This window comes from Vulpes lagopus, chromosome 19 (assembly GCF_018345385.1).
Source record: "Vulpes lagopus strain Blue_001 chromosome 19, ASM1834538v1, whole genome shotgun sequence".
In the NCBI taxonomy this organism is placed as follows: domain Eukaryota; kingdom Metazoa; phylum Chordata; class Mammalia; order Carnivora; family Canidae; genus Vulpes; species Vulpes lagopus.
Window position 1 is genome coordinate 19,561,187 of NC_054842.1, and position 13,054 is coordinate 19,574,240.

Sequence of the window (13,054 nt, forward strand, 5' to 3'; positions counted from 1 at the left end):
CTCTTAAGTCAGGATCCAGCTGTTCTGATATACTAATTTTTGTCTTTATTTCCCTACTCACTAGATTGTTCCTATGCTTTTGATTTCTAACCTTAATTTCTCTAGTGTCCCCATTAAAACAGGAAGTCCCTCCTTCCTTATCTATTCAACAATATGACTGAGCACCTTGGATAGCCTTTGGCTTACTCAAGTGTCATTCATTCATTCACTCAACAAAGGAAATCAGCAGATGAAGTCTGAAGGATAACAGAGGGCTAGATCATGAAGTCTCCTGGGCTACTGTGATCTTGGGCTTTTAGTAAGAGTGAGAGGTGGGAATCCACTGGAGGACCCTCACACTGTAAGTGTCATATTCTGAGTAACATTTAAAAAAAAGGGTAATCTATTTACTATATGGGGCCTGGGAGACACAAGGTCAGCAATCAGGAAGTTACTGGGATACTAATGTTTTCTGACTGCCCGTGTTCTCCATGTAATTCAAACTAAGTTGCCTAATGAACTTTGTTGGAGCACAGGATTCATTTTAGAGTCCCCTGTAAGACACTCAACACCAAATGCCAATGGTTGTCTCCTTTATACTCAGTCCCTCTCTGTGTATAACATCATGGAGCATGGCCTCTGTGAAGAATCAAAGAGAACACTAATTGCAGTCACCTCTGTTTGATCATTCCTTGATCAAGGCTCATTTCCCCTACATAATGACCTCTTATTTCTCCTCTGCTCAAACCTAGTGTTTTATAGCATTCATTCTCACTGAAGACTATGTGTACCCCAAAATGAACAAGCACATTGCCTTGAGAGTGACAAAGAAAAACAGGGAGCCACTTAAATCTCTTAAGATTCTTCCAAAGCCTGTTGTGCTAATATTATCTCACTCTACAAATCCCACTAGTTTTTAGGCTTCCCCACTAATCACACTAGAGAGACAGATTATGATGAGCTGCTTTTACCATGCTTTCCTGTGAAATATCTAACCTTAAGATTTACCCAACTGATCTATACCAGTTGCACCCCTGGGACCAATGAATGCCACACCCCTCACACATCATCTCTGATATTATGGCTTTGGAGCATTCCACCATCTCACTCAATATGAATGTATTCATAGATACAGGATCTGGGTGCTGCTGAGAAAGTGCCTCTTTTGCAGTATAGAGCACGACAGCTCAGAAGATCTGAGTTGTCAATCCCATGCTTTTAATCCTGAAATCTTTGTTTAAGTAATTTAACCTTGTTTAATGTTTCCTCACCTATAATACAGGCCTACTGAGAGTGAGGAATAAATAAAGCCGCACATATCAAACATTTAACACAGAGTCTGGCACATAGCAAACACTCAATAGATATTAGTCACTGTCATTTAGGCCATTATTCTAGCTGTCATCATCATTGTGAAGATGGACATGCATCTTCCAAAATGGTACCTGGGCTCAGGAAGCAGGCTTTGCTACCTTTCCATCACCTGGTAATAAAGACTACTTCTTGAGAAAAGGTCACTCTAGAATGTCATAGCATGGATCCACAAGGTAATTTACCAATCCCTTTCTTCCACCTTACATGTTTATTTGTTGACAGAGGGGAAATGGGGCAAGAATCTTAAGATACCTTAAGGTATCTCACTTATTCTGAAGGTAAGTCTGAGGTAACGGTTGCAAAGACCGCCAAGTACAAAAGGCAGGGGCAACGTGGTAAATTAAATCCTATCGTGATGATAACAGCAGGGACAAAAGCTCATGTAGATCTTTCTCTTCTGTTTGGTGTTGCTTATAAAAAGAATATGAAAAAAGACAAAAGATGAGGGAAAGAGGAAGGGGAGTAAGAAAGGAAAGGACTAAGAGAAAGTGAAGTAAAAGAGAAGCACTGAAGAGGGAAGGAAATACTAGTGAGAGAGAAGCAAGAAAGAAGTGAGTAAAGAAGATTCCTAGAAGGCCAACACTGCAGCCCAGTGTCATCCAAAGGTTAAAGGCAGGGCCAGCACTGTAAAACTACCAGAGAATATGAAGTGCATTTACAGTTGAACAAATTCTTGCATCCCTGTCTCTCTTTTATAAAGGGAAATGCCTCTACCTCTAGAAAATTAAAACTTAGACTTTTCTTGATCTTTGAGTTCCAATGACAGCATGGAGTGATCATTTGAGTCTTATTTACATGGTAACATGGATGTACATCATTGCCACCCCTGTTGAAGTAACACTTCATAACTCCAAAGGGAATGAATACAGAGTGAAGAGTACTCAAAGATGCTTGTTTTGCTAAGAACACTTGTAAGTGGACCAAAGTGGACAAGGATGGAATTTCAAACAGTTCTGGGGTGAACTGACCATACACCTCATCTCATCCAGTTATTTTGCTTTCATTTTCTATCTGTCAAAAAATCTGTATATCCACAATTAACATGCCTTATACTCAGTCTCTTATATTTCTAGATTAGCTTTTTGATTAAATCTACTCTGTTGGCCAAACAAACAAACAGAAAGACAGACCATTAAAGATTACAATTACTTAAGCTTACTTACAACTTTATCTGACTTCCCTTTCCTAAAATTAAATGCAGGAAAGGTATTCCAAATTTGGCAAAATGTTGACAACCTAAAATTCCATAATTTGTCATGTCAGTATAGAATCCAACCAAGGATATTTGCCTTCCCCTAAAGGACTTTCTCCTTATAAGGTATCCTACCACTTAGTATTAAATTGATGGGATACCTTGCCAAGAAGATGCCTTTCTTTATTGATGTCCAATGTCCTAACACTCAATTGTGTAAAATGTGTTTCATACAACATACAAAATGCAAGTCCGTTTAACTTTAAAGAGTGATATTAATCATTTACAACTCTATCATATCTGGACACAAATATAGGTGAGGGGTGTTATTGACCTGGACCCTGTAGGTTGAAATGGGAATGGACATAGGAAGGTAAATACAGGAGTAACAGTATATATATATATATATATCTTAGCTGGTATGGCCAGGGCATTGCATCAGAAGAGTTACTCACTATAAACTATCAATACCGTCAGGTTTATCTGTGTGTATCAGGTAAACACCCACCCAGAACACAAAGTACATGATGAATTAAGAAATACGTTGGTGCCATGTTGGTGGCAAAGGGGTAAAGATCCTGAAATGCACAACTGGATGTATGGTAGTACCATTCCCCCAAATGAGAAAGATTGAAGGAAGAATAAATTTGGTGTATTGTGGTAGAAGTAATACAGATTTAATTTCTAATGTAAGAAGTTGGAAATGCTTAGGAAACATCAGAGAAACAGACGGCTGAATAGATGCTTCTGGAGCTCAGAGGCCAGTAATGAACAAATAAACTGAGTCAGCATATAGATAAGAGTTAGAGCCATGAGAATGGAAAAAAACTACTTAAAGGCAGGAGGAGGCTGGGGAGCTAAGAAGAGGGCCCAGGGTAGACTCCCAAGATTGGAAGGATTCCCATCTTCATTTGGAGACAGAAAGAGGAGCTAGCTGAGAAATAATAAAAGCCTAATGAGGAAAAATAAAGATGTACAGTGTGACAGAAGCCATACCAGAGTCACCGGTGCCAAGAAAAGATAACTTTTGAAGGGAGAGGGACCAGCCAATTCTTTCAAATGCTCCCGAAGTTGAATAAGAATACAGCTCACTGGATCAGACCACATAGTGGCCACAGCTGATCTCAATCAAAGTTGTTTCTGTAAGTGGTGGAGGCAGCAGTCATTTTGGAGTGGGATGCACAAAAAAAGGAGAGAGAAAATGAAGACGGCTTAGACAGACAAGCCTCACCAGAAATCTGATAAGGACCTAGAGTAAAGAAGTGAGGGATGTTGAGAAGTGTGGGATTCAGGGTTTGTTTTCAAGATGGAAGACAGGGCACCTGGGTGGCTCAGTGGCTGAGCATCTGCCTTTGGTTCAGGTCGTGATTCCGGGGTCCTAGGATCAAGTCCCCCATCAGGCTCCTCACAGGGCGCCTGCTTCTCCCTCTGCATGTGTCTCTGCCTCCCTCTGTGTCTCTCATGAATAAATAAAGTCTTTTAACAAAAAAAAGATGGAAGAGATTAAAATATGTTGACATGTAATCTTCCCAATGCTGGGGTCTAGAGAGGTATTATTTCCCCTCATTTACCAGATAATAAAATTGAGGCTCAGAGAGAGGTCTAAAAACTTGATCAAGGCCTCACAGCTGGCATGAAGCAGAGCTGAAAGTTGAGCCCAGTCTATCTCATTCCAAAGCCCTAGGATAGACTGCCACTTACTGCACTTTATTACATGTATTTATCCAATAAGTGCCTCCCTCACTTTCTAAGTACCACGACTGAGTCTAAACTCATCCTTGAATCCCTGGCACCTACTGCAATATCCGGTAGTTAATAATAGGGACCAAGTAAATGTGTCATAGAAATGAATGAATTAGGAGTGCGTGGGTGGCTCAGTGGTTGAGCGTATGCCTTCCACTCAGGTCATGATCCTGGCTCGCAGGATCAAGTCTCACATCAGGCTCCCCACAGGGAGCCTACTTCTCCCTCTGTCTATGTCTCTGCCTCTCTCTGTGTGTCTCCCATGAATAAATAAATTAAATATTTTAAAAAATAGAGAAATCCATGAATTAACCAAAAGTCAGACTTTTTAGCCTGTAAAACAGAACTTCTCTACAGAACAGGGATTTAAAGAACAATAGAAATATAGAGAAATTGAGGAGCCTCTGAAATATTTATCATATAAAAGTGGTAATAGAGGAGTAGTGACTTTCTTTAAGAGTGAAAAGAGTAATTAAACCTATACTCAAAATGTAGTTTGTTCACAAAATTGCATTTGCCAAGTTTGTAACCAGCAAAACTTAAGAACTTGCCCTAATCTTATGCAATCACCCGTCCCACCGTAATGAAAAGCTTGCTTGTCACTTACTATTTTATTTCCCCAGAGCTTAAAATACATACAAGGTCCTTATTCCCACATGGAATCCCTTCTCAGGTAATACGGATTTTATGTGCTGTTCCACATGATACCAGTGTATCTGTATGGAAAGGGAAAAGGGCATTCAATCATTGTGATATTCTTTGTGCCTCACAAAAATAAATGGATTTTTTTTAAACATTCATGTGATTGACTGATCCCTCCCAACCACTACATGTTTTGCTCAGCTGTTTTGCTGGCATGTTACTTCAGAGCCTTTTGAATACAGTTATTAATTGTTCTCTTTATCATATGAGTAAGGCACTTTTAGCAAAGATCCTAAAGTTAAAATAATCCACAATCATTTTAAGATGTGTGAACTCTGATGTTTATTTGTCTCAAAATGTTAATAACTTAAGTTTCTGCTGAAAGAATTTTGTTTTTGAGCTTCCTCCAATAAATTCCTTCCTTCTCAATTTTAGAAAATTTACCCTTTGGACATAGAAATAGAAAAAAAAAAGAGTTTTTCAGGTTAACGAAATTGTTGCATGATGTAAGGTACAGTGCTTTGGTTTGGTTTGGTTTGGTTAAGATTAGCTAGGAATGAAGTCTAAGGGTTGCCCACTGACTAATTACATATATATTGTTAAAAAACTACTTGCACCAAGTTAAATAAAATAAGAATGCCTAAAGTAGGCTGAATTTGCATTCTGATTATTTCCAGATGACTTCTAATCCCACAAAGTTTTTTTCTATCCCTTTCTTGCTCAATATAAGGGTTACCTACTAGTCTCACCCGCCAGTATATCTATAAGCATCAAGTATTTTTTTTCCTAAAAAGGATATACTATACAATTTAGCTATTCATTTATGCAAATGATGGTAAACAGAATTATAAAGACAGATAATAAACAGCAAATGAGGTTATTTTGTTTCACGCTTTATGTTGTCAGAGTTCTGAGCATGGTTTAGTGTTTTCTATTCATGACTTTATATTACCAAATTACTCCCTGATGGTGTCTCAGATGTGCTTTTGTCTGCAAATGAGAAGGAATAAAATACCAGGACATTAACGTTAAATTACAATCGTTAATGGCGTAAATACGAAAATAATTACTGCATCATACCATCAATTGTTATGTGTTCATTACGGAAGTTCTTGTAAAGCCTTCATTTTCTTGTTACAATTATTTTTTTCCTTTATTTTTGTCTGGCTATTTTATAGCCCTGACAGTACTTTAGCAACATTCAGCAGTTACACAAGCCATTTAATCCTGCTCAAAGCTTCATTTAAACTTCATTTTAGTTGCATTTTATTTGTGTATAGATGCCTTTTACTTCTTTCTGACAGTCAAAAGGTACTTCCAGAGTAGGTGCTGGAAAGATGTGTCAAGGTTAGCTAAAACCAGCAATAAACTTTGGCGCTGGTTTCAGACTTCCTTGAACACCGCTCACCTTTATTCATCAAACTAAATGCGCCCCCATTCTCTAAAATTTTAGCTCCAGGGTCCCCACCCGACATCTCTTTTTAAGATTAACTTATAATTTTACAGCCCATCAGGCAAGATGCTTTCAGATCCCTGCCCTCCTGCTTCCTCCCGTTGTGTTTCTTCTCCCGTGCTCCATCTCACCTTTCTCCCTTCTGAGCTCCTCTCTCCGCTACCTGCTTTCTCTCTCTGGCTGGCAGGAAGGGGATGCCCTCCACACACACACACACGCACGCACACACACACACACACACACACACACACACCCCAGCCGCCTCGCCCTCGGAGGGTGCACCAAGTGCACCCTTTTGTCTGCTCCACTCCGAGACCATCGCTTAGCCTCTCGCCTGGCAGCCTCGGGCGAGGAGGGACAGGAAAACTCAGCGCAGTGGCGAGCTGGGGGGGGGGGGGGTAGGCGGGGGGGGCTCCACGGGCGGTCCAGCATCCCCCCGCCGCTGCGCGCGCGCGCACACACACACACACACTCAGAAGTCTTCTGTCACCTGTTCGCTTTCAAAGCCAGTAGCCCTAGAGCCAGGTGAAACTTATCCCTCCCCCCATCTCCGCCCCCCACCTCCAGGAGTTCAGGTTCAAGAAGGCATCCCAAGGCACAGGGTTTTTTTTGTTTTTTTGTTTTGTTTTGTTTTTTTCCCAAAAAATACCTGAAGGGGGGGGTGCACACTAGGTACACTGCAATTACGTATATCCCTAGTACAGCTCTCTGCCCCTTTCTCGCCCACCTTCTCTGCAATTACCCGGCCTTTTCCTGCTAACGCGCACACAAGCACCCCGCGTCTGCGACAGTCCAGCTCCTGACCGGCCTGCAGGGCTCCCCCTCCGTGCGTGCCCCTCTGCCTGGCGCCAGCCCCCGGCGCTCTCTCCAACTCCTGCCATGTGCAGCCCAGCGCTGCCGGCTCCTGAGCCCCAGCCGAGGCTCCAAACTTTTTCTCGCCCTTTCTCCAGCCCCAAATCACGCGCCTCCCAGAGGCTGCACGCCCTAGCGGGTAACCCAGACCACGCCGGGGAGTGGGGCGAGCCCCGCGCCCCCGCGGGCGCCACGTCTCACGGTGCCCAGTGCAGGGCAGCCCCGGGTCTACGGGGATGCGAAGGGAGCCTGGGCGGATCCGGCTGGCAGGTGCCACTTGCCAGCGACTCCCGGGTTCACGCCCTGGGGGACCGCGGGTTTGGCCTGACGAGAACAAAGCTGGAGTCCGGGGAGACTGTCAGCCGGGAGGCGCTAAGACAATAGCAATAAAGGGAACTTGGAAGAGGGCCGCTGCGCAAAGTTGTCTCCGAGTCGCGGTGTCCTGGGATGGCCGCAGGCTCCCGCTGCAGACCCCGAGCCCCCAGCCCCGGCCCCGCCGCAGGACACGCAAAACCCGGGCTCGGCCGCGGTCCTGGGATGCTGCGCGAATACCCTGGGAGCCCAGACGCAGCTGGGGGCGCCGGGGACGCTCTGGGACTCGGACCGCAGCTGCCGGCAGGAAGACCCGCCGGCGCGCTCTCCCGGCTTTACCTTTCCGCGGGCTGCCTGGGAGTCCGCGGCGCGCCGCCCGCTGGCTGTGCCCTCAGCCCCTGCCGCCGCCGCCGCCGCCGAGAGCAGGCAGCGGGAGCCGGCTCCCTGCGCCCCGCCCCCGGCGCCAGGCCCCGCCCCCGAGCGCCAGGCCCCGCCCCCGGGCGCCAGGCCCCGCCCCTCCACGCTGGCCCACAACCCCCCAGAGCCACGCGGGCCCCGTGCGGTTTGCACGCGCGCTGTGCCGCCCGCAGCTCCCGCAGCTCCTGGCTTCTGCCTCTGCTGCCGGAGTGGCCGCTGCTGCTGATGCATTGCATAGACTAGGAAGCCCCGAATTGTCAAGGGGGATCCCCCCCTCACACACACAAACGAGATGATTGCAATGACCTCTAGAACAGGGCAAGTATGGTCCATGCTGGAACAGAATCAGCACCACCGCAGAGCTTGCTAGAAATGCAAATTTCTGGGCCCCATCCCAAATCAACGGAATCAGAATCTCTAGGGACAAGACCTAACAATAAGTATTTTAGCAAGCTCCTGGGACGATTCCAAGCACATTAAAGTTGTAGAAGCACTACTCTTGTGCTCAGAGAACTGAGGGGTTGATCAGATGCAGTCCTAGGATCCAGGAGCCCACTCGAACTGAAGGTTTAACTTGGCAGCATTTGCAAAGCCCGAGAGTACGCTGTCTGCGCCCTGGATGTCATTCATCTTGCTTTATTGACTGCGAAGTCTTTAGAGATAAACAGAGGGGGGAACACATTTACTTCTGATCTGACAGCTCTAATGAGCTCAAGGAAGAATTATGTAAACATTATTAAGTGTAATAAACACGTGTCGGCATCAGACAGTCTTCTCAGAAGAAGAGTTGGCAAAAGCCGTCATGAGCCAACGTTTTATTCATAATGTCTTTTTAACTTTATGTTGCCTGTGTAATAAGCCTTTGGCTTTGCTGTTGCCCAGATGGAAAATCATTACCCCAGTAATGGATGAGCCAGTTCAAAAGGAGAGCCACTGGGATGCAGAGCACTTTCATTCATAAGTGCTGTGTATCAGAGACAAGGGGAACCATCCCCTGCCAATGTAGCCATTTTAATCATCCCATTGTTGTCCAGGCTTCTTCTTTCAACTTCCTGAGGCATCGCTTGGCTCAAACTCTAAAAACCAAATAAAAGTTGGCTGTTTAGTCACCTTACCATTTTATTTGTCATGTCACTCTACCCTTTTTCTACTCTATTTTCCAGAGCTTCAGACATTAGTAAATACTAATACAAGCCATCAGAGAAACTGCTGATGGCTTGTCAGAAGGAGGAAAGGAGGGGACTGCTTTGGTTTCCACTGCTAGCTCTAGAAATTGATTCTGGCTTTGTAGTGTTCTTTTGGGTAGAATTGGAAGCCAGAAGCTTGGGCCTTCAAGGAAGCCTGATCATCTATATCCAGAACAGGTGGACTTTCATGAAACCTCTTTTCCATTCCTGTCATCTTCTGTTTTCATCAAAAATGGCAACTTGCTCCCAGCACTAATAACATTACCATTTTAAGTAATGAAAGGGGAGCATCACTATCAAGACAACCAGTCCATCAAAAACTTGAAACAGTTTAGCACCCGCCCCCAATTATATGAGTGTTGTGAGAGAAAACTAGAAATCTGGCATCACAGGGCTTATTCTAGATGGGAGTTTGGAAAGGGGAAGAATGACACCCCCCCCCAAAAAAAAAGAATAAAAAAAAGGAAAGGGAGGAAGGACCAATAACTGCTGCTCAGGTCTCAGAAATTAATCAAAAAGAACACTTAAAAGAGATGGCAGGGGGCATCTGCATGGTCAGCGACCGACTCTTGGTGTCTACTCAGGTCATGATCTCAGGGGCCTGGAATTGAGCCCCATGTTGGGCTCCATGCTCAGCAGGAGTCTGCCAATCCCTCTCCCTCTGCCCCTCTCTGCCCCACTCCACCCTGCTCACTCTCTCTCTCTCTCTCTTTCTCAAATAAGTAAAAAAAAGAATTTTAATAAAAGGAAAGAGATGACAGGGTAAAGAGAGGAGGTGTGTTAAGGTTCTGCAGAGCAACAAAACCAATAGGAAATAAAAGGAGAGAGATGAGATAGAGAGCTAGAGAGAATTATTATGTTATTGGCTCACATTATTATGGAGGCTGAGAAGCCCCATCTCCTGTCTCAAGCACCCAGTGGCATACTTTGAAGTCCTGAGAATTAAGAAGATGACCATGTACATTTCATCCAGAGTCTAAAGGCCTGAGAACTAGAAGAACTGATGACAGGAGAAGACCGACATTTCAGCTCCAGCAGTTAAACAGAGAGAGGCCAAATCATCCATTCCTCCACCTTTTGGTTCTGTTCAGGCTCTCATGGGATTGGAGAATTCCCACTCCCCCTGGGGAAGGCCATCTGCTTTACTCAGTCCACCCCTTCAAATGCTGATCTCTTCCAGAAACACGGTCACAGACATACCCAGAAGTCATTTTCAGTCATAAATCTGGGCACCAAGTGATCCGGTCAAATTGACACATTAAAATTAACTAGCATGGGGCAAGGGGAGCAGAGCTCCATTCTTACCGAACTGTTTGTCAAGGGTAGGTTTCTTGCGTCAGGTTCCAAGGAGCAGGATTTATGTGCAAGTGATTTATGAAGAAAGCACTCCCAGGGGAAACCACTAAGGGAATTGGGGAGAGGGGGAAGCAGAACTGGAAAGAGGAGAAAGCCAAACAAGGGACGGGAAGTCCCACAGTGAGTAGGGCTTAGACACATTCTGCAGGGAAGCTCTGGAGTTTTAGCCTCTAATTCCTCTCAAACTGAGCTAAAAGAGCTGGGCATTCATATTCCTTTGCTGGACAGTTTATTGGTTAACAACCTCCCAGGGGAAATAAACTCCTTGGTACTTAAGTAGGCTCCAGTAGCTTGAGGGTAGTCCTTTAAAGAAAAGTCAGCGTTGCTATTGAAAGCAATGGAACTCAGAAATATGGAGGAGGTGGGATGTCACACAAAAATACTAAAAAGGGATTTGAGAGTATCTGAGGTGAGCACTGACTTTGTTTCAATACGTGACTTTTGATATGTGAATTTTTCCAGCTCTTGTACCAAGCATAAGCTGAGTACCTGAAACCCCACCCAAGAGGGGTCAACACTGGGAAAGCAGCAAGTAGCTATGGGATATCTTATGGGTTCTGAAAGTAGGGGTATTGAGGAAGCCTGGACATTTCATGGAGCTGAGTTATCAGCTGATTTGGCAGTGTCCAACTAATATTGTCACCTGTGAGAGCCAGCATTTGGATGCTGGCATTAGAATATATGGATGGTCAGCCCATCTTAGCCAGAGAAGCTGTGACAAGCCACACCAAAGCAGTTAAATTTTGAGAATTTGCCCTTCCTACACACTTCCTTGCCTACCCCCCCACCACCTCCCAAGACCAGAGGGGAAGGGTTAAAACAGAATAAAAAGAGACATCCCAAAACCAAATATTGAATCTTAGGTGCTTAGAAATAAGCACAAGCTAGGCCCCCTCCCAATTAGAGCTCCTTAGACCTAAGCATGGCCTGTGATTAGGGACAGAGCTCTGAATTGGAGATACACTGGAAATTTAAACTTGGTGGATTTTATTTTTTTAAGATTTTATTTATTTATTCATAAAAGACATACGGAGAAAGGCAGAGACATAGGCAGAGGGAGAAGCAGGCTCCCTGTGGGGAGCCTGATGTGGGGACTTGATCCCAGGACCCCAGGATCATGCCCTGAGCCAAAGGCAGATGCTCAAACAATGAACCACCCAGGCGCCCCTTGATGGATTTTAAATGGGTGAAAGTGAATACCTAAAAGTGATCCAGAAGTTAGGGAATCTACCTGAAGTCCTGTTAAGAGGCCTCGCACTTGGTAAAAAAGACAAATTTGCCATACGCATTTGGGACCAGTGGTTTCAGAAAAACATAATAGTTTCATGTTTACACTTCAGTTTGTACAATAAATTAGCTATATTTGGAATTATTTATTTTCCTGGCTGCCTCCTGCCTCCTGTGATGTGTCCTCAAGTAACTTCTTCTACCTTAGGTGAGCCTCCACACCAGTGTTTGCTGGGATGGTTGTGGCCTGGCAAGGCTTGTCCACTGCCTGAGGACATATCCTGCCCAATTATCACATGCGCTGAAATGTTGGAAATATTAGCAAGGCAAGGCACAAAGGAAAAGCTATAATATAAGTGGTTAAATACCATGTGTAAGTCTAATTATTTTCCTTTTTCAACAAAGATATTAGTTTAGAAATTTGCATAGGATGGTTTCCTCTTCTTACTTTCATTTGTAATTTCATTTAGAATGTCTATATAAACACTTTTTTATTTTGCTTAGAATGTTTGGCTCTGGTTATATGCACATGGGTTCAACGCCTGGGGAAATTGTTACAACCATCAGTTGGAAATTGATTCAGATGCTAATCTGAAGTTGAGAGGATTTCCGGTTTTGCAGACATTGTCATTTTGCCACCATGCAGATGGTAGGAGCCCACTGTTGGTTTTCACCAGTATTTGGCATGCTCTGCAAAGCCCAGCTGGACAATCCAGCTCAAGTTTTCTCTCTTCCTCCTTCCTGTCAGAGTTCCCTCACCTGCCTTCTAGCTGATTCTATTCCCATTTGTTCCATTTCCCACTTGGACCATGACTCTAAGAGACACAGTACATCCTATGGAAAAACTGAGTGTGATAAATATGATTCATTAAACACAGTGTACATCAATATCAGGTCAGGGTAGAAAATATACAACATAATGAATGCTCTACAGTTTGAGATTCAAGAAAGTATAGTCATCTCATGCAGGGTGTTCAGTGGTATCATCAATCATGAAAGTAAAAGTGGAGTGGTTCGTGGCATTACTAAAATGCCATAAAGATAGGCTGTTTTCTACTTCCTTCTTAATCCGACACTAAACCTTAAAGATATAGAATTTGCAAATCATATATCTGGTAGGGTCTTGTATGCAGAAGATATAAATAACACAACTCAACAGAAAAAAGACAAATAACCAAATTTTAAAGTTGGCAAAAGGTTTGAGTAGACATTTTTCCAAAGAAGATATGCAAATGTACAATAAGCCCATGTAAAGATGCTCAACATCATTAGTCAAGGAAAATTCAAATCAGAGCCACAGTGAGATACCACTTTGCATCT

The 13,054-nt window shown here is 44.0% G+C and overlaps 1 long non-coding RNA gene across 1 annotated transcript in view; it reads right to left on the minus strand.

Annotated features, from left to right (window-relative positions):
- Positions 1–7,961, minus strand: part of LOC121478796 — a 333,544-nt gene extending 325,583 nt beyond the window's left edge. The window contains exon 1 of the long non-coding RNA XR_005984587.1: positions 7,887–7,961. This is a non-coding gene — a long non-coding RNA (uncharacterized LOC121478796). The remainder of the gene's footprint in view (positions 1–7,886) is intronic.
- Between the last annotated feature and the right edge of the window lie 5,093 nt (positions 7,962–13,054).